The sequence below is a fragment of the Strix aluco genome, chromosome 1 (assembly GCF_031877795.1).
Source record: "Strix aluco isolate bStrAlu1 chromosome 1, bStrAlu1.hap1, whole genome shotgun sequence".
Taxonomy (NCBI): Eukaryota; Metazoa; Chordata; class Aves; order Strigiformes; family Strigidae; genus Strix; species Strix aluco.
Window position 1 is genome coordinate 101,940,387 of NC_133931.1, and position 20,260 is coordinate 101,960,646.

A 20,260-nucleotide genomic window follows, 5' to 3' on the forward strand; every position below is an offset into this window, starting at 1 on the left:
ATATGTTAGCAAATGTGTAATCGCTCATCTGTTTCTCAGGTCCATTTACCCATGAAAAGACTTTCCAAATTAGATGATTATAATGAATAAGGTATACAGTGTTAATGAATTTTCTTGCCTTTAGACAACTTGTTCCGTACTTGTGGAACAGGTACATATGTAACCCTGAATCCATTATTTCATAACTATGACATGATTCTTGAAGCAATGATAAACAAGGCAGAAGAAAGGTAGAGCATTTAGGGGGTAAACCATGGAAAGCATCCCTTGGGAAGCCATAAAAGGAGATGCTTCATCAATAAACCAGAACCGGTAGCAAGTGGTCTACATCTGCTAAGTTCTAGGATGATTGCTAGAACAGTTTGTTCTGCTTAGAGGCTGGATCTTGTTTGGAAATTGAGGCCCTGCTCAGTAAATGAAGCAGTTGTTGCCTGCAGCAGGGAAAAGTGGCAATCTGAAAAAGGCAGTGAAATTAGAATAGGGCGACAGCCAGAACTGAAGAATGGATGGTAGAAAAACAGCTGTATTCTAAACCACAGCCACATGGCTTATGATCTTGATTTAATTGTTTCATTTGAAAATCTTCCCCAATAAGATTGCAACTGAGCTTGAAAAATCCTGGTATAACATTAGAAGAGCCCTGTGAATAAGAGGAGTGAGCACTTCTCAACCCACCATTTGCTCTTTCCTTTACTAGTCTACTTTTCTTGGCATTTTGCGGGGTTGGTAGTGATGCCAAAATAAGGCACACAATTAATATTAGGGACTAGGTAACAGAGGAAGATATTCACAAGGGCAGCAGGTAAAGTCTCTAGGCTCCCTTTACCATTATTGGAGAGGGAAGTTTCTCTCAGGCCCCTGACAGCATCAGCTAAAGTCAGGAACCTTCAAGAAGAGCCTCTCTTGCTGTATAAGGGTAGACAAGCACCTTAAATGTAGATCATAGGAAAGTGGTTTATTTGAAACCATTGCATGATGTTTTAGTTAAAACATTCTACAACAAAATAATATACTTTTGCTTTTCTCTTGCACCTTTCATCCTGAAATCCTCAAATACTTTACAAACATGAATGGATTGAAATTGTCAGCAATTGAGAATCATTGGCAGAAGGAGAGAAGAAACTCTCTGTGAAGTAGATAAGTATAAAGGTAAAGTCTTTTTATCAGGTGTGAGAACTGACGTAGAAGTTAAGATGTTTATTTGTGGCTGCACAGGAAATCTTTGGGAAAAAAACCCCAAAATTCCTGATTCCTAGACCTGCACTTTAAGTGAAGACCATAATTTCTTACTAGTACCAGAAAGAAAACAAAGGTGAGAGAAGAGAAAGGAGAGAAAAAGTTACAATAACCTGAAATAAATAGGTCAAAATATTAATTTTCTTCTATAAATTAGGAATTTAGGGTTCTATTTAAAGGTTGAGAAAAACTTGAAAGTAGCTGAAAATGCTCCCCTCTGGCTCTTGGAAGTGGCCTGGGTTTATATCCTCCCAAGAAGTAATATGGAATTTGGCATCCTGTTTTCTCTGACTGTTAACTTTGGTAAAGGAAGCTGATCCTAGCCCCTAATAACCTCCTCATTCTGACAGTAGTTCAGGACACCACTGTAAATAGCTGGACAACCATCAGTACGGAGGGGAAGGCTCCTGGAACAACTTGAGGAATTAAATATGGCTGTGATTAACAGTATGCTTCCATCTCCCTTTGTCTTTCACTTTTGCCTTAGGAATTTAATTGAATTACTACTTTTTTTTTTTTTTTTTTCCAGAAAAAAATGTATCGCATTCCTTTTATCTTCAAGAGCTTTTCTGGAAGTAAAATTAGTAGATTGTTACCTCCCAGTGTAAACAATATGCCAAAAGAAGGGCTTACTGTATGCAGACTTTATTATATAGCTTTCAGCTCATTACTCATGCTTCATAGGCATTACAAGTGATGTATCAATATTACTGATAACAGCATTTAGTACTCGTTTCTCAATAATCTTATCTTTCCACCTCATATCAGGTTGCAGACCATGAGTTAGACTGTCACATTTTGATTAAGAACTATTGATCAGTACTGGAAGATCAAATATTCCTATACCATTTTATTTTATTTAAAGATTTTGAGATATGCAAAGTGTTGTGTCTGATTGATAGCTACCACAGAGGAATGAAAAATCTTTTCTAGTAGAATAGTTCTTGGTAAGAAAACTTATTTAAGTAGGTAAGTCGAAGACTGGGTAATATCACTTAATTTTGTCTTTTACTTACCTGGAAGTATCTGTATTTAGTAACAGAACATGCAGAAGCTTGAAATGTCAAATTTTTGGCTATGTTTTTAAAAGATGATCCCCAAGTTTTGTATGCAGATGATTGAGCATGCAAAAGTGAATGTGCAGAAAAATACGTGATCTGATTGTCTGACTCTTCAATGAAACAAAAGGTTTTGTGTGTTCCTGTTTTGCATACTGAAAATATAGTTGTTCTTGTCTTCCTTTTATAGAATAGTTTACAAAGTTATCCAGTCAACTTCATTTAATGGTTGGCTTTGGAAAGATACAAAACTATTTAATCTGGATCAAAAACAAATCCTAAGAGCACTTTATCTTTTCAAACATGTGGAAAATACATTTTGAGGAGTAATATAAACAGAATATTTTTTCAATCTCAGTAGTTTCAAATGACAAATATTTTGTCTTTCTGATCACTCCCTATAATGTCCATGAAACTTTTGTGCAAAATTCAAGTGATTTTCTAGGATTCTGTAAAACAAGGACTCTTCCTCCCCGTCTTCTTCATATAGGGAACAGGAGAATTTAAAAAGCATTCTCTAAAAAAACAGCAAAATGGGGATCGAGTACTTTTTTAGTGTAATCTCTGCACGAAGGCTGGTAAAAAATAGATAAGAACATAAGGGAAAATGATTCCATATGGAGAAAAAAAGTAGAAATCTTTGGGAGATTTTCAGTTTACTTTTAATTTAAGTACCAGTGTGGTTTCATACAATTTCAGAAGTAGACATAAAAATAAAATGGCAGAACATGTTTCAAAAGTCATTTATCAACATTGCCACTATGATGACATATGCCCAAGTGCACTGTGAAATATTGAGTGTGAATCCCAAGTAGAATTCCAGCTAAGGATAGCAAAGAAAACCAGGGGAATTTGCAAAGAACGGACTAAAAGCTAGCTAGTATATATTGGTCCTCATACTTGAAGTTGTTTGAAGCCTGTGGCTCTGTGTTCACTAATGCTGTATCTGTGTGTTATCAAATAACCTGGCAGTATAAATTTGATCTGGAACACACATAACTGCATTATGGCACTTCAGCTGAATTATTGAGAGACCACATTATGGTACTTATCCTGGCCTGATACTTGATACCAGATTTGTCTGACTGGTGGAGGTTGGATGTTAATGATCTGACATCTGCTAGGACAAAGATGTCCTACAAAACTTTTTGTATAAATGTGAAGCAGGAGAGTGAGCCTATGCTGGTTCAGCATTTTACGTCAAATGTCTGCAATATTATTTATCCTATAGCTTAAATCCAATTTTCATTTTCAGAATTTGAAAACTAGTGATTTTAAAAATAAAGACAAATAAGGGGAATCTCTATGCTCCAAAAAATCTTTAGAATGGATTTGTGGGAGCACTGCTGTACAGTTGAGGATTTGAGCAGTTGTGACAGCTTCTTCTGTCTATCCAGTTTGAGTCTTACTCTACTTCTGGGATGATGGGATTACATACTGGGCCACAGCTGGCTTGATTTCTGAAGTAAGTCACAGCCCAATCCAACTGGAGAAGTATTACAAGCATGTAAGTATTTGCACACTTTGACCTATAAGATGCACTTACTGCTATAAAAATATCACTGAAATGCTCTTAGCTATAGAAAAAAGTATGCTTGATTCTGAGACATACTGAACCAGAGGCTGAAGACCTAGCAGTTTAAATGGTTTGCATGTTATTTGCTTATTTTCCCATACATTTTCTTTTATCTCTGGTTTATTTCCTTGACAATGTTCTGCTACAATCAGTAAGTTATTCTCCATAAAATCCTGATTTCAGCTGATCATTCTTCAGGATAAAGTAGAATGAGTTTCAAGAATTTACTTAGAGTAGGCATGCCACAGTGGAATTTACTAGTGGACTGGGTAATTATTGGTATTTTTTAAAGTATTATATTTGTGTAACACACTTTTAATAAAAGGTAATAAACAGTCAAATTGCCATCAGAAGCTGCAATTTTCCTGCTGACAAGTGCGGAATAGGAGAAATAGGAACCTGGTTTAAATATTTGCGTATTTTTTATTCTATGGATAAACGCATCACTGGAAAAACATTTCTCTAAGTGCTTTGTGGAACTAGAGTCTGTCAAAGTAGGAGGACTTTTTTTTTTTAAATTACAAATACTCTGAAGAGAGCACTGAAGTGTGCACAGGCATTCTGAGTGCATTTCAATAGCTAGGTATTTCCAAGGGTTGTGGTAAATATGCTTCTGTTTTAGCATGCCGTGTTTGATTTTACTAATATATAGTATCCCGAAATGGCAAATGGAGATTTTTGCACCCTGTGCTTTAGACAAAGTGCATCTTCGTGAAGATGCATTTTACCTCCTTATGTGAAATACTCTTTGGTCAGATAATTTCTGATATGTACGTAAGGATTGAATGGAGAGGAAAAGGTGAGTAGAAAGATTTTTTGGGGGGTGTAGTATTTAGCTGAAAGCTAAGTAGCAGGCAGAGATCAGTGCTGACATTCTTACTTCTTTGGGAGGATCTCACTTTTAGCTGTGTACTTGTCAGAGGGAGGAATGCATATTGCTGCTCAAAATTCTCCATTTCATAATGGAATAGAAATGATACTGAAACAATGTGACCTTTACTTAATTGTCTTTAAGGAAGTATTCAATGTCAGAGGTTTCTCTTACTGATTCCAAAACCTAACGCATTTTCTTCTCTTCATTTGTTTCTGTCTCTAAACCTAATACATAAATAAAAATAAATAATTAAAAATACTGAATGGATGAGATGTATGTGTATTGGGCATTTCCTGACCCATAGGAAATTTGGAACCTCAAATCTTGTTTATTATCTCATTAGAACCATTTTTCTAATCTACCACATTTTTTAGATATTTTAATTAAACTTGTCATATTTATTCAACCCAGGCTAGAAGTTAATATCGACATAGGTTTTTGGAAGACACATGAAGTTGCTTTAGTAAAATGCATTCACCTCCTTCCTAAAGGTAAAATCTTTTTTTGGGGGGAGAAAATGTGAAAGGAGTTATTCTGTGACTATATTCTGTGCTATTAAAAAGAAATCTATGCACAATGTGAAAAATGCATAGAAATGCATACAGATACATACAGCAGGCACAGCCCATAGTATGTTCTGTGCAGAGGTTGTCAGCTCTCCCAAGTTATCCGATAGGATTCTCTTATACCTTAAATACTTACAAATGATAGCTATATTTGACATCCAGTAATATAAGCCAATAAGTAATAAATTATTGTTAATAAAAATTAAAACAGCTGAAGAGTTTGAAGTAAACATTTTTAAACAGAAATAGGAAAAACTATAGTCAAGAAAACTTTTTGATAGTGAACATTGCTAACCACTCCTTCAAAGGTCAAATACATTAAATTGCACACCTGCAGCACATTTGTATGTTTAAAAATTCATTAAAAAAATATTGAAGGTGTATTTCTGTTCAATCTCTTCTCTAATGAATATATTTGCATTTGATCACAGCTTTTCTCCTTTAGAGCTTTCTTCCTCATTTCCTAAGTCCTCAATCTGTAACCTGATCTTGTGGGATTTACAAAGCTGAGGCCAAAATCATCATGGAAATGTGATGACATTGCCATTATCGGAAGTGCCTAGTCATTATAAATGACTGACATGGTATAGCTTCGTGACTGAGCAAGAGCAGTAATATCAGATATGCTGTGTGACTTGTTACATTAGCCATAGGTTTAGCGTAGGCAGGAAGAGCTAAAGGAATGGTTGCCTTTTTTTCTCCAGACCCTTCGTTAGTGCCATCCAGTGCAGTGTGTTCATTAAACTTGAAGACATGGGAGACACTGCACTGCTTGGCAGCTTACGCATAACCATCCCTGATGCCTTTATGCTTTTTCATTGTAATCTATGTATTTTACTTTTGTTTTTGAAGTGTGATTATAAAATTATTATTTGAGCTACTTCAAACACAGCTCTTCCCAAGGGATGAAGGCTTCAATATTGTTACATTGTTCCTTGGGAAAAAAAACCAAAAATGCAATAACAAACCAATAGGAGGGAGTGGAGTGCAGCACAATCTTTGCATCACTTTCTCCTTATAGCTTTTCTGTTTTGCCTCCAGTTTCAAAGCTTGGGGCTAATATTCCCCAAGGAGCATATTTCAAGAGTGTTTGGCTTTATACCTGTGAAAGAATATTGATACCATCCTACCTGGTAGACACCAGAAAAGATCAATTGTTCATAGCGAATATAATTAACTAGTTTGTATCCTTCATAAAAATGAATATGCTAAATAGAGGTAGTTACATTTTTTAACATTATAGACTAAAACTAATTCTTACTAAAGGGCTGAAGTTTTACTCAGATTATGATATTCTTTCCTTTAAAAAAATCCCAACATTTTGCCACAAATTTTCTACAAAAATTCTGCTTTTCTGAGCATGCATCCTGTCAACCTCCTTAACCTTATGAGTCTTCAAATCAGTCTTGAAAAAGTGGAGAAGACATCTATATCAAAAGTAATATATTTTTACATTCACATTTGTTGTGAGGGATGCAATCATAATGTTAAAGATTTCTCTCTAAATCTTATAATAAAAAAGTATTTCATATGTGTGTGGGAGAAAGAGAGCCAGGTTACAATTAAAGATGACTGCAGAACAGAGGTTCTCAGTTTTTTAATGTTTCTTTCTTGTCTTTATAACAGTGAAGCAAAGAGGTATTCCATGTTGGCCTGCAAAATTTTGTGAGAGAAACAGCGTGGTATCAGTTTGCAACATTTTGCCATTATGGCTCTTGAGTTTGTGTTTAGACAGATCCTGTAGCTGGATCCATTATCTGCAGGTGGCTGTGAGATGTGGATCTCAAATGATTGAAATAGATGACCAGGTAGCAGAAGTTTTGTTCCGTTTACACCAGACTTGTTCTGGAGATAAATCAACTTTAGGTAAATCAGATAATGTAATCTCCAAAATTCTTCCTGTGGTAGTCAGTTTATCTTCCACAAAATCTTATTTTCTTCATGGTTGGATGCAAGCCAGAAATCTGTGGGTGTTAAAGAAACAAACAACTTTCATTTTAAACAGTGTCAGTAGAAATAAATCCATTTTCTTATTAGAAATAGTGATGATCACAAGAATGGAAAGGCAAAGTAGCCAGTCATTTTTGCTGTGCTCCAATTTTACTCTCTACCATGTATGGACAAGTGTGAAGGTTTTGTAGCTACATTGGCAATAATAGAAACTGCAGGTATTTGGTTTAATAAAGATTCCATTAATCCCATAAAACCTTGGTGTGAGGTAGAGCTGCTGTTAACCATTCTCACTGAGCTGGATCTGAAGAACCTTCAAAGCCTGTAAACATGCCAGCAGTAACTGACTATTCTTGCACATTCCCTCCAGCTACCTTTCACTTCACAAAGGTTTTTAATTTAGATCGCTCATGTCTTTTAAAGTTTTTTTTTTGTTTGTTTTTTTTTTTTTTTTTTTTTTAAATTTCTCTGTCTTATTTTTGTCTCTATTTCTTCTATTCAGAACACGATTCTGGGAGGGAGAAAAAAGACAAAAAAAATCCTTGACATCTGGAGAGAATTTCAAATTGCCTTTTGCCTTCTGAAAGGAAATCTGCAGGGTTTTTTTAAAAAAAGTAAAAGAATCAATCAGCAAGAGATACAGCTAGCTTATCTGTCAAGCCCATGACAGTGTTCAGTGCTGTCCACTGAAGATTTTGTGGAGGCATATGATTAGTCTGAAGGTTTTTTCCTAAGAACGTCAGGTCAGAAAGGCCTGCTAGCCTCTGAATAAAAGCAGACACAATTGCTCTCACATTGTCCAGGACTGCTTTACACATGTATGCCTTAAAATGACAGTGGAAGAAAAAAATTCATAGTTAGTATAATCCCTTCAGAAAAATACACTGCTGGTGTTTCTATTTGTTATGTTTTCTGTTTTGTGATACATCTAAGGGATTGTGGAAGCAGTTCTAGAGGTTTGGGATAAAATCAATAGTGCATTATGTCCCTCTTTCTGCTGGAAGAGTTTTAACATTGTATCTTCTAATACCTTTGGAAATGAGACTATTTCTGTAACCTTAATGGAGTATGATTCCTATATCCAAAGGCATAGGTCATGTGCATAAACTCTGCACATAAAACATATGCTCCATTCTACATCTCTATTTTAAATCCTGCAGAATCATTCACAGATCATACAACCCTATTTCATTTGTACTCGCTTTGGTTTTCCTTTCTCAACTCTATATACCTTCTGTTCCTCCCCACACCACATGAGAAGCGTACTGCTTTCTGCTACAAGACAAAGATTGCTTACCCTCCCAAAATCCATTAGTCTGGCACCTGTGTTCATGTATCTAGATGTAATAATGCACGTACCATGCAACTCACACACACACATTTGCTTCTGGACACATGGTCTAGATCAGTCCAGAAATTTGTTGCACAGACACATCTAGCCATATGCATACCTAGAAACATCCTGTACAAGCATGTGTGCATGCAAGCCCAATTCAGAGGCTTGCTCCACATAACAGCTGTCAGGCTCAGTTAAAGGTACAAGAAAAATTAGTATGCCACTACATGTTGGTTTGTAATGCTTTTGACAGAGTAAGGTTGTATGCAGACAATGTAATGAGTCATCTAGCTGCTCTTATCCCCATTACTTGGACTCTTGTTACTTTCATACTGTATTTGGTGTTAATGGAAGACCAGCTAATCTTGGCACGTTGTGAAGTGAACTTGGACCAGGTTTTTCAGTAGGTCGTGATACACTTAGTATACAGGATCCTATGGCCAGTGTTACAAAAATGCTATGGTCTTTCCCAGGAGATTTTTGATATGATACTGAATTAGAGGAATCTGGGATGCAGCTTGGTACAGCTCCCCTTCTAAAGCGTACTCCTGTAGGTTTAGGAACGAATCAACTGTCAGATCCTTACTTTGAAATAGTAGTGAAACCTACTGTTTTGAACAACACTGATAGGGTTTGTCAAAGAAATAATAGAGAGAATTGTAAGGTGATAAGTATTTTTTGCCACATTTAAAATCTTTGTGCTAATGAATGTTACCTGCATGAACATGGCACGTAATAGGGAAATCATTTACCTGTCACTTTGATCCACTTTTCGAGAACCTGAAATATACTTGTTTCTCTGGCAAAGCCTTCTTAACTCCCTTTAATTCGTGATTTTAGTTCAGAATTTTAACTATTGGAATTATTATGTTGCCTTATCGTGTTGTTTTAATCTTGGCAAAATCAACATAGGGATCTAGCAAATCAGAGAATAGCTATCTATCTCACTGCTAATAACTCTGAAAAATGCTATCAATCAGACAAATCTTTAATAATGTATATATTTTCTTGACAGGGTAAGAATTACATGTCACATTCCCTTGAAGCTGCTACAAGCTACTCTGACATTTTTTGGAACAGGCTTTGTAAAAAAAAAAAAAAAAAAAAAAAAGAAAGAGGCATGCATCATTCCTTCAGGGTGTCAGCTCTCTGTGTTGCTGGATGACTCTGGAAACAATGAGGCCCATATCCAAGCCTAGTCCCACCAAGATCCAGCCTGCATTGTGTCAGGTCTGAGATCCTGTTCAGATGTTTTATCACAGCGTATGGTGGAATGAGAAAGGACTCTTCATATGTATATGATTAGACAAGTCTATTTAAGGCTGAAAAGATAAGGACTAGATATTTTCATATTCTTAAAAAAAATAGCTGATACAAAATACTGGTGTGATGTTCTGCCCAGAGGACTCTCTAGCTTGGGAACTGGCTTGCTACAGTTGGAATTCAATAATATTTTTTAGCTAGTCTTAAGGACAATCTGAGCTAGAGCTGTGTAAGATACTAGCACAACCATGAACCCCTACTGCCAAATCCAGATCTGGATCCAGTCACTTTTGAATTTGGCCAGTCAAAAAAAGAGAAAGAAAAAATTGTATCTGACAATTGCTTTTAACTGTGTAAGCAATAATGAATCCAAAGAAACCTGATGGCCAGGCACCACTAAGAAAGTTCGAGCATGAATTCTACTACCGAGGAGTCTATGGTTTCAACTCATTAATAATAGCATTGCCTTCTGCTTATGAGCCCTAAATCATCTCTTTTGTTTAGCTTGAGAGGTGTTTCTCAACAAGGTCTGTAATTCTCAGAGATACAGGATCAAGAGAGTGATACTCTAACACTCCTGAGCTAAGGGAAGACTGGATCTGGGTTTTGTAGGAGCTATGGTAGAAAAGAATTGTTTCTTTGTCATGCTGACCACTATGCTGGAAGATTTTAGATGCCACATTTGCCGTTGTTAACTAGCTATCTTTAGGTCTGATGTCTACCAATTGTCTACTCTCCTGTTTCTTTTCCTACAGTTCAACACAGAATCAGAGCTAGCTCTAGAGAGCGAGAGAGGAGAGATGGAATCTCTTTGTTACTTTGATGGCTGTAGACAGCAAATAGTTGCAGTGTTTCAATTTTATACCCATCAACTGTCACCTAATTTAGTGGATACTCATTGATCTCCAGCAGAGAATTTTGAAATCATAATCAATATGAAGATGCCACAGAGGAATAATAATAAACCTCATAGGAGCTGGAAATACATTTAATGAATCAGGAGGTTGAGTAAATAATACCATATGTATGTGGTGGGAGCTGTCTGGATAACTGTGGTTACAGCTCCAAATAGCTCCTAAATAGCCTACAAAATAGAAGAAAAGGAGATTTAGTCATTATTATTGGAGAGTCTGCTCATGGGACTATATCAAATGCAGTTACAACAGCATAAAACATGAGAAACATGAAAGCTCTTCTTGTTTCCCTTTAAAAAACAAAGTGATCATTTTATTTGATTTTCTGGCAAAGCATGTATATGTTTGTATATGTGTGGTAGATAAAGACATGGGATGAAAGTGGGCAAAAGAAAGCTCCAATAAAAAGTAAGGAACGTTTCTTCCAGAGGAAAGAGTATTGCTCAGCTGAAGAATTGGCACAAATGCTTGCGTGACTCTTTCTGGTATCTAAACCATTGCTTCACTGAACTTCATGTATCTGGGCCAGTGCCATACCTCATCAGCTAGCGTGGCTCAGGCCACAGAAGTGGGCAGTTGAATAATCTGAACCATAGAAGGGGCTAGAGCACTTAGGCCAAGCCTATGCTCTGTAACCCCAGCTCTGATAGTGATCTAGGCTTCCTGTGTGGCCTTGGTCACATTCCACAACACTTTTGCCTCATTAGCTTCATCAGTATAACTGGGTGATATTTATCTGAGGGCTTCAGAGGAATGTTATTGTTAACTAAGTCATGTTTAAGGAGAGTAATTTCTGTACCAAATCTGACTGGACAACACCCTCACCCATCAAGTGGCTGGGGATTTAATAACCTACCCTCACCCAAACCTGCAACATAGTTGAGCAGCTGTGCGTGATCAGTCTCTACTGAGCTGTATGCGGGTCTCTGTGTTAGGTGCTGTTTCTAAAGAAGAGAGGTGGTAATGGGCTGAAGATTCCCATCTGTCTGGCTTAGGTAAAGTGAGTTAGTGGCTTCACAGCTATTTTGGCAACGCTCTTTCCATGCTGCCTTTCTGCAGGAGAATGTGGGGAGCAGACTGCTGTCAGGGATTTGACTAGGTGACCTCTGAGGACCTTCCAACCTGAATGACTTTGTGATTGTATGATTTGAGGCATGTGTGAAAGTGAGATGTTTTTAGAGGTTTAATTAGGAAACAAAGAAAGAAGCTAGAAGTCTATGACCATTTCTTCCATCCTTGCTGCTTTATTTTCTGGCAGTTTCAGAAGATTAGAGGACCACATGTATGCATGTGTCTTGATTACAGAGTAGCATCTAAATGAGCAGTATCCAGCCTTTTTGGCTGACTTCTTTTAGTGTTAGAGGAGGATTGCATATGGTAGTGCTGCTCTTCTCACATCACAGAAACTACAGAAGGTTTGGTGCTTCCTGGAATTATACTGCTCACATGGTCCACTGTATACATGCACAAGCAAACCCCTATACGCTCCTGCAAACAGAACAGCTACCAGCAGGCTCTGGCCACAAGAAGAGCTCATGCTACGCCTGACAGCTGCCTTTCTCAGTGGCAATTCACATACAGCAGAAGCAAAGGTGCAGGACAGGTGATTTGCTCTGGTTATAGCAGAAGGTTATTCCCAGCTGCTATCTTTCCTGAAGGTGCCTTGGCCTGCGTCAAACAAATGCCATCAGGGATTCATCTGTCCCTGATTCCTCTGCTTGTGCCTGGCAGTCTCCCAGGTTACCTCATAGGACAGATGAATTGCCCTGGTGAACTGTATGTGGCCCACAGGCTGTAGATTGAGGAGACTTGATTGCCTTGATTATTATTACTATTATGATTTTAAAGGTCCAAGCAGTGGGGAGAACAGATTCACCGAACACTTGAACTCTTCGCACTCTTATGAGCTATGTGACAGGCAGTGTTTAAAAATAGAAACCACAGCTCCCCTGTGCAGCCCCTTTCTCAGCGATTCCTCCCGGCAGATGAAGTCATGCCCGCAGCCCACTGCCCCGTGAGCAGGCAGCCTGTCTCCAGCAGCGTCAGCAGGAGCCGGCACGGCGAGCTTAAAAGGCTGTCAGGGGTTGGCAGGTCATCCGCCCAAAGGCAGGAAAGAAAGGGGGGGAGGGAGAAGAATTGAAAAATAACCACAAAGAAAACAATCTCTTTTTTGAAATTGGAAACTTTAAAGAAAAGATTTATGAACCTTTGGGTTTATGAAACCACCTGGTGCTTTGGAGTTAGCTGCTGGTTAAATTTGGTGGTTCAAAGTTTGGTGGTTGTTCCCCTTCATTAAAAAAAAAAAAAAAAGATGTTTGGAATAGTCTAATTCCACATGTGCATTGATCGTTTAAAACTCACGCCCCCTTAACTCTGAGCTCAACTTGTAAAAATCAGAAAGATTTAGGGGAAAAAGCCTGTTACTTTTTAAGGGCAGCTTTACCGTTTGTGGCGTGCATTAAGAAGTGCAGCCCCTGAACTCCGCCTTTGCCGTCTGCTTAGTTTCCTCACCCGCGCGGTGTGACTTGTGCTGTGTTTTGACAGTTGGTGACCTCTGACCCCCTTCTCCATAAAATGTTTAGGCTGAGGATGCCCTAGAGGAGCTCTCAGACATGATGGTTAGGGGCTTTTTTGGGACAGGCCCATCATCTTTTCCCCCAGCCCATATATAGCAGCAGCGTTTAGCCTGTAGGTTTTGCTTGTGCAGCAATTCGGGTCAGAGACTTCCCCCTATGCCTCTGGTTCTGGGTTTCTAAAGAGAAGGCAGGGTAAAATGAGTGGATGGGAGAATAAACGCCTCACGCTGCCTTTAGGGTCAAAAGATAATTGAGCTGTGTGGGTCTCAACCATGATGCATGGCAGCAAAACCCAGTTTAAACTCTGCTCTTGTAGGGGCATCTGCAGCTAGGGAGGGTTTCTAGAGAGTTATGAAGTCTGTCCTTTGGTATTAAAACTGAAGTAAGAGTACTTAATTTTTCTGTGGCTCTTTTCTTTCTGGTGTTTTATACCAGCTGATTATGCCTTATGACAATATTTGTAGAGATGGATAGTTATTAGATCTGGATGAATCATTCAGAATGAACAATTTATTCAGCGCACTTCTTATTTTTCCCTTCATAAGTTTGCAATTAAAAACTGTGTTACTCTTAAATGCATTCATTATTTCAAAATTAGTTGTCAGTTATGTGAGTGAATATTCTTGTTCTGAGTTAATTTGCAGTCATTTCCATGAAAAATATTTGTAATTTCCCCTGTGCTAGTTAGCTTTGGGAGTCAGGTGAGGCCATCCCTGTTCCTTTGTTGGTGATGCAAGTATTTAACCAGCAATGATGCTATTCTGGAACTGTGTGTTTGACTCTCAAAATCAAACTTAAATTCAGGTTGTTACGGCTTAATTGTATACTTGAAAACATGCTATAGAAGTATTTGTACATACTAAGGTATTTGAGCTTAGAGTTACTCCCTTGCCAACCTTTCACTAAGGTATTTGTAGAAAGTGAAGGATGCTGGCCTTTGAAGACAGCTGATTGATTTAAGAATGTGTATGAATGAGTGAAAGCCTCACTTTTATGACTGGTAAAATATAGCATTTATTTCTTCTTTCTTCTGTTAATTCTTCTTTGACATGGCCAACCTTGTAGCATAAACGAGAGCTTTCTTATCATGGCCTAATGTCTATCTATGGCAGGAGCTGAAGCAGTCATTACAGCTTAAGCGAAACTGAAGATTTTTTTTGTTTCCAGACAGAAGGTCACTCCTGTAGCCCAGCAAGAAAGCTTTAAAAGCCAGTCTGTTTCTAGGTTTGCTCTGTGACTTCTGACCCTCCTGTCAAAGGTCACACTTGACAGTGTTAGCTTGTCCTTTGGCTTATTAACTCCTACCGTCACCTCATATACCTTGCTCTGCACAGTTTAAATTTCACTGGTTTGGAACTTACTAACTCAGTCCTTAATTGCCAAGATCCATATGTAAGAAACAAAAATGTGCCTGTGAAAAAAAGCTTTAAATGGCATGGAATTAATTTTTTTAGCACAGTGATAGTACTAATTCACATGCTAATTCTGCATTTTTGCTCTTCACTTGGCAGCTTACAGCTCTTTCTTGAAAGAGAGTATTATGTGCTCTGTCCTTTTTCAGAATAAATGGGAGTTTTGCTGCTTATTAGTCTTATGCCAGAAGTCTGCGATAGAGATAAAAGTTATTTCTCCATAGTAACATGCTCCATGGTGAGAGAACTGAACTGATTTCCTGGAGATCCAGGTTAAATTCCTGACTCTTCCACAGACTCCTTTATGTTCCTATGCAGGTTACTTAAGTTTCTGCTGCAGCTCTCTATCTGCAAAGAAATTGAGCTTATTCCTCTTTCCTGTCACCCTTTATATTGCTAATTAGAACTGCAAAATATTTAATCTGAGGATCACACCCACTGTATGATGGTGTAGTGTCTAGCACACAAAGATTATGACCTTGTTTAGGGTCATGCTCTTAATATTCCTAGGAAGTGGACAGAATTATCCCCATTTTTCTGGTGGAGAAGTTGAGGAAAAGGAAAGGTAAGAGTAAGAGACCATTAGGAGTAAGAAGGTAGGAAGGTAGAAAGAGATCTTGGTATATCCTCTTCCAGTTCTTTGCTTTACTTGCATCTCAGGCTGTCTTTAGGCACAGGCAAAAAGTGGACACTTATCTTGGAGATATGACTACAGATGGATAGACATATGAGCCTTCCTTACTCTATTAAGAATGTCTGGTTCCTTATGGTGGGGACAGCAGAAGTTAATTTTATCTATGCTGCTGATCCCTTGATCCAGTTCTGGTCACCTTGTTTGCTTAAGAACAGTTACCCTTCCCAGAAAAGTACATATTCCCTATAGACATATATTTCCTGTGAGACAAAAGTTAGGCACTTACACCTTTTCTCATCCACTTCCAGGACAGAATTGCATATGCCAGTGCTTGGAAATATATGAAGTATTTTTCAGATCCTTTTGGTATAATATTTTCATATAAATCTTGGTGCCACAGAAGGAAATACTTCTGCCCTATCCAATTTTAAGCAATTCAGTGGAAGAAAAGGGAAAAGAGAAAGGGGAAAAACTGATTCGTGTTGAAGGAACTGTTCATACCTTCTGTGATTTCCTGGAATCCTAAACTGAAATTTCTGTCTATTTGGAGTCAATGAGAGGTTTGTCATTCAGTTCCATAGACCCAAGATATCATCCTCTATTTATTCAGTTTCAGTCTCCTTGTGTAAGACTATCAGGAGCCAACTGTGGAAACAAATGTCTCAGCTGCTGGAACTATCAAGTAATCCAGATATTACTCAAGAGGCTAAAGCTGTTTTGACTTTCAACCTAGGGTCTGCAAGACTGGTGTGAAAGGATTCATGCCCCACCTGTGGCTAATTAACAAAGCCAAAGTGAAACAGAACCTGAGACCTGTATAATTTATTTCCATTGCACACACCCCCCCACGCCCCCCCCAAATAAAAAAAAAAAAAAGGATTAAAAAAAAAAAAAAGACAAAAGAGATGCACCAGGCAATAGCTTTGTTGGGGAACACAGTCATATTGTGGCATACGGTACAAATTCCCCACAAGCTGCTAGAAGCTCAGGTCAGAAGTGCAAGCATATGTGAGAGCGGTGGGAGAAGAGGTCTGGCGTGAAAAAACATGTGTGTGTATCCTGCTTCGATGTTAAGATCTGTGTGTTTCTGTTACTCCCTCAAAGGCTACTCCTGGGTGGTTCCTGGGACAAACCATGTGCCCCAGGCCCCTGATGGGATTCTCTTTGAGATCTAGAAGTGGTTTAGATATACCCTACAAATAGAAAAATATGTACCACATAGCTATAACATATTACAGGAGTAATGCAACCAGAATATAAAGGAAAATATTTTTATATTACTATTTATTTAATTACCTCTATAGGTTCTGTTACCTTGCTTTATAGAGGGAAGTACTCCTTCAGTGTTTACAAACCGAAATTAGGATATTGCAAAACATTTGACAACATAATTCAAAATTAATGTGCTATATGTGCATAAATAATAGATATAGTAGTATGGGTTGTAAAACTGTGTATGGCTTTACTTTGTGCACACATACCTACAGATATACGTGAAAACCAGTCAAAGAGCTTTGTTTGGTATGATTCTGGTATATGGACCTAGTACAGATCTTACAAAATTCTAAATGATAAATTAGAAGGCACAGATTTCATTGTCTCTTGGTATAACAGAGAAGGGAAATCATAGAATCATAAAATGGTTTGAGTTAGAAGGGACCTTAAAGATCATCTGGTTCCAACCCCCCTGCCATGGGCAGGGATGCTTTCCACTAGACCAGGTTGTCAAAGCCCCATCCAGAATGACGTGAAACTATACCATGAACACTGAACTATGGACTAAACAAATTATGATGGGTATCTAGGAGAATTTCCCCAGTGAATCTTATCTCTTTCTCACAGCCATGCTGATTGCTATTGGTTTGTCTGAATTATTTGCCTTTTAAAATTATTTTCGTTGAGTCTCAGCTAGTCCCTTTCCCTTCTGGTCCCTTCACCTAATGCTTATATGACCCAGCAGAGGCTGTTTTGTGGAATCTGAACTTGAGCTCAAGGGATATGACCTTGAGAAATGCAACTTCTCTTTTATTTCCAATACTGATATCTCCTAGAAATTTGCTTTGCCTGTTTTTTAATATAGTGCGCAGTGTCTGGGTTTTGGTTTTGTTGCTCTTTGTGCATCATGGTGTCTATGGACACCTGTGGCTAATGCAAATTACAGGTAGGTAAAGCCAAAGCATGGCTTTCAGTGTACACTGGTTAACAAAAAGGGACATTTATGAATATGTACTGTAGTGGGACAACTAAACACAAATCAAACCATCACTTTTTTTGAGACTAACTTTTGTTAAACAGAGAGATGAATCATTTATCTCCAGCTTCACAGTCTCTACACCTAGCTTGGCCATGATAACAAAGCAGTAAACTCTTGGCTAAACTATCTTCTAGGATGAGCAAGTGCAACTCATATTCAAGATAGCTGGGCTTTGTGCAGTATGTGATAGGAATATGACACTTTCATTTGGCTTTGTTTTCAGATTTGCCAAATTAAGAAAAACAGTTTCTTTTCTTACAGCAGGTACATTCAGAATGTCTTTGCAAAACTATACAGAGAAAAACAGTATCTCTGTATATGTGGTACTTAAGAGATCATGAAGATTTATGCCCATGCATCTTGACTCAACAAGGAACTGACTGTATATGCCATTATGTTCTTGAATAAGTGGCAGAGGGTCCATGTAACAAATGGGAACTTTTTCAGTTAAAAATTTCAGTTAATAATTTCAATTAAAAACATCCTCTTGCATGATAATTAGTTTCTTTTGATCAGTTCAGAAGTCTTTTTACCCCACAGATACATACTAGTAAAAAGAGCCAGTAAAATTTAACAGTGACTGATATAAGCAAATAGTTATGTCCTATAAATCCTAATGCAGTCATGGTAAATATACAATTTGCCATCTGCTTTTGTTTATATCAGGTAAGCAGAGCTGAAATTTTCAAACGGTGATTTGTGACTGAAGGAGAAATATTCAGTCACATCATGCTGGTTCTTGTTCTGTTTCTCACCGAGAGAACCTCTGTAGAAGGGGTAGATGAAGTATAGAGTCAAATTAGGCTGCCTCAATCATTTGAAAAAAAGACAAAATATTTAACTTAAAATTAAAAAAAAATCTTCATCAAAACATCAACAAACACATAAATGCTTTCCAATCAACACTTTTCTGTGAAAACAGTTGCTGTAAACTGCAAGTGTATTGCTGTTTTATGTGTTATTATAAAAGAGGGGAGATATGTGTTTGTGTCAAGTTTGTCAGAGTGACAGTGAACAGTGTTTTCAAAGCATTTTTCCAGAAGAATCCATTCTGTTAAAGGTTTTGAAAGGTCCTGAGCTGATCAATTTGAGCAACATGGAGTCTCTGTTAGTGTGTTTTTTCTTCTAAAGTTTTGTTCTGACTACAAGGCTTTGGGAACTGATGGTGGATCACTGCTATTAACTGAGGCTTAGCCAGTCATCATTAGAGCTGCCACAAGTGTACCGTTTGCTGCTGAGCTGGCCATGGCTGGACTGAATGGGGACCTGGTGTTTTCTACGAGCCATGGTATGGCAACAGAACATAAGCTTTCATTGCACAATAGCAGCAACAGTAAACTTTGTGGGGTAGACAGACATGATGTACTCCACTGGGAAATTATGACTGTTTCCTATTCTACTCATTCAAAGATGCCAGGGTCTGAAATTGCCTTTGCACAGACAAGCAAGGAGTATTTCCCCTCTGAGGTGATGTAATCTAAGATACAAAGCATCAAGTTCCTTTCTTTGTTTTAGTGTAGCAACCACATTTTCTTATTTCATCATGGAATAAAGTATAACGCATCTTAGAATGATGCAAATCTTTCTTAGTTCCCACTGAGAAGGACTTTTTTTTTTTTTCTTTCACAGCCTGACCTGTTACTTTCCCTGTAGTCTTCATCTGTGTAAATTCTGCAGTGTAGTCTGTAAATTGATTACATTTCCTTATGACTTGTTGGGAAATAAGTACTACTAAATCTGTGTGACTGGGATCAGAATAACTTCATCTGATTTTGGGAAAGTTGTCCTTGATTTGCATCATTTCAATTGAGAATATTAAGAGAATGTCCGAGTAATGATGCAGTTGAAATATTTCTCGAATTAGTTACAAGTATTTGAAAACTTTTAATAGCTGGAGTTGATATAAGAGTTTCTATTATCTATACAAAAAGACAACTGATCACAAGCTGAACGGGGTCTTTTCTCCTCCCTCTTTTTTTTTCCTCCCATATTCTCTGGAGAAGTGTGCTAAGTAGCCATTGTAGCTGATTATATTGTTTCATCAAATTTATAAAGAGGTAATAACATTCACTTACCTCTGAAGTGCTCATGCAAACCTCTTATTAGGAAATTTACATTATTATGATGCTACTTGTACTTATTTTTGAATACAAATTATTGACCCACAACTGCTTAAAAGAAACAAAATCCTTGTAATCACTTATAAAATATAGAAGTCTGCTCTTAAATTAGAGGATTAACTGGCTAGGATTGACTTTGCATATGGAACAGCAGGAGGAAAAGGGCAGCCTGAGTCATGTAACTGGCCTTGTTTATCTCAGTGAGAGAGAGGGGAAAATTTAATTTAGTGCATGCAATTTAGCATGCAAAAGGTCAGGCTGGTGCATGCCTGCAGGTAGTTAATAGGAAAACTGCTATAATTCCCAACCCAAACAATGTTAAGCAATAGAAATGCAAATATTGGCCCTTGCTCTGTAAGGCTGATTTCAGCTGATATTCATAAACCCCTCTTGCTTCTGTCCTGAGTATTTTATATGATACAAATGATTTTAATTAAAAAAGAGGGTGTCTTTCCACCGTCAGTTCTCTTATTGTCTTCAGTAGGGTTGGA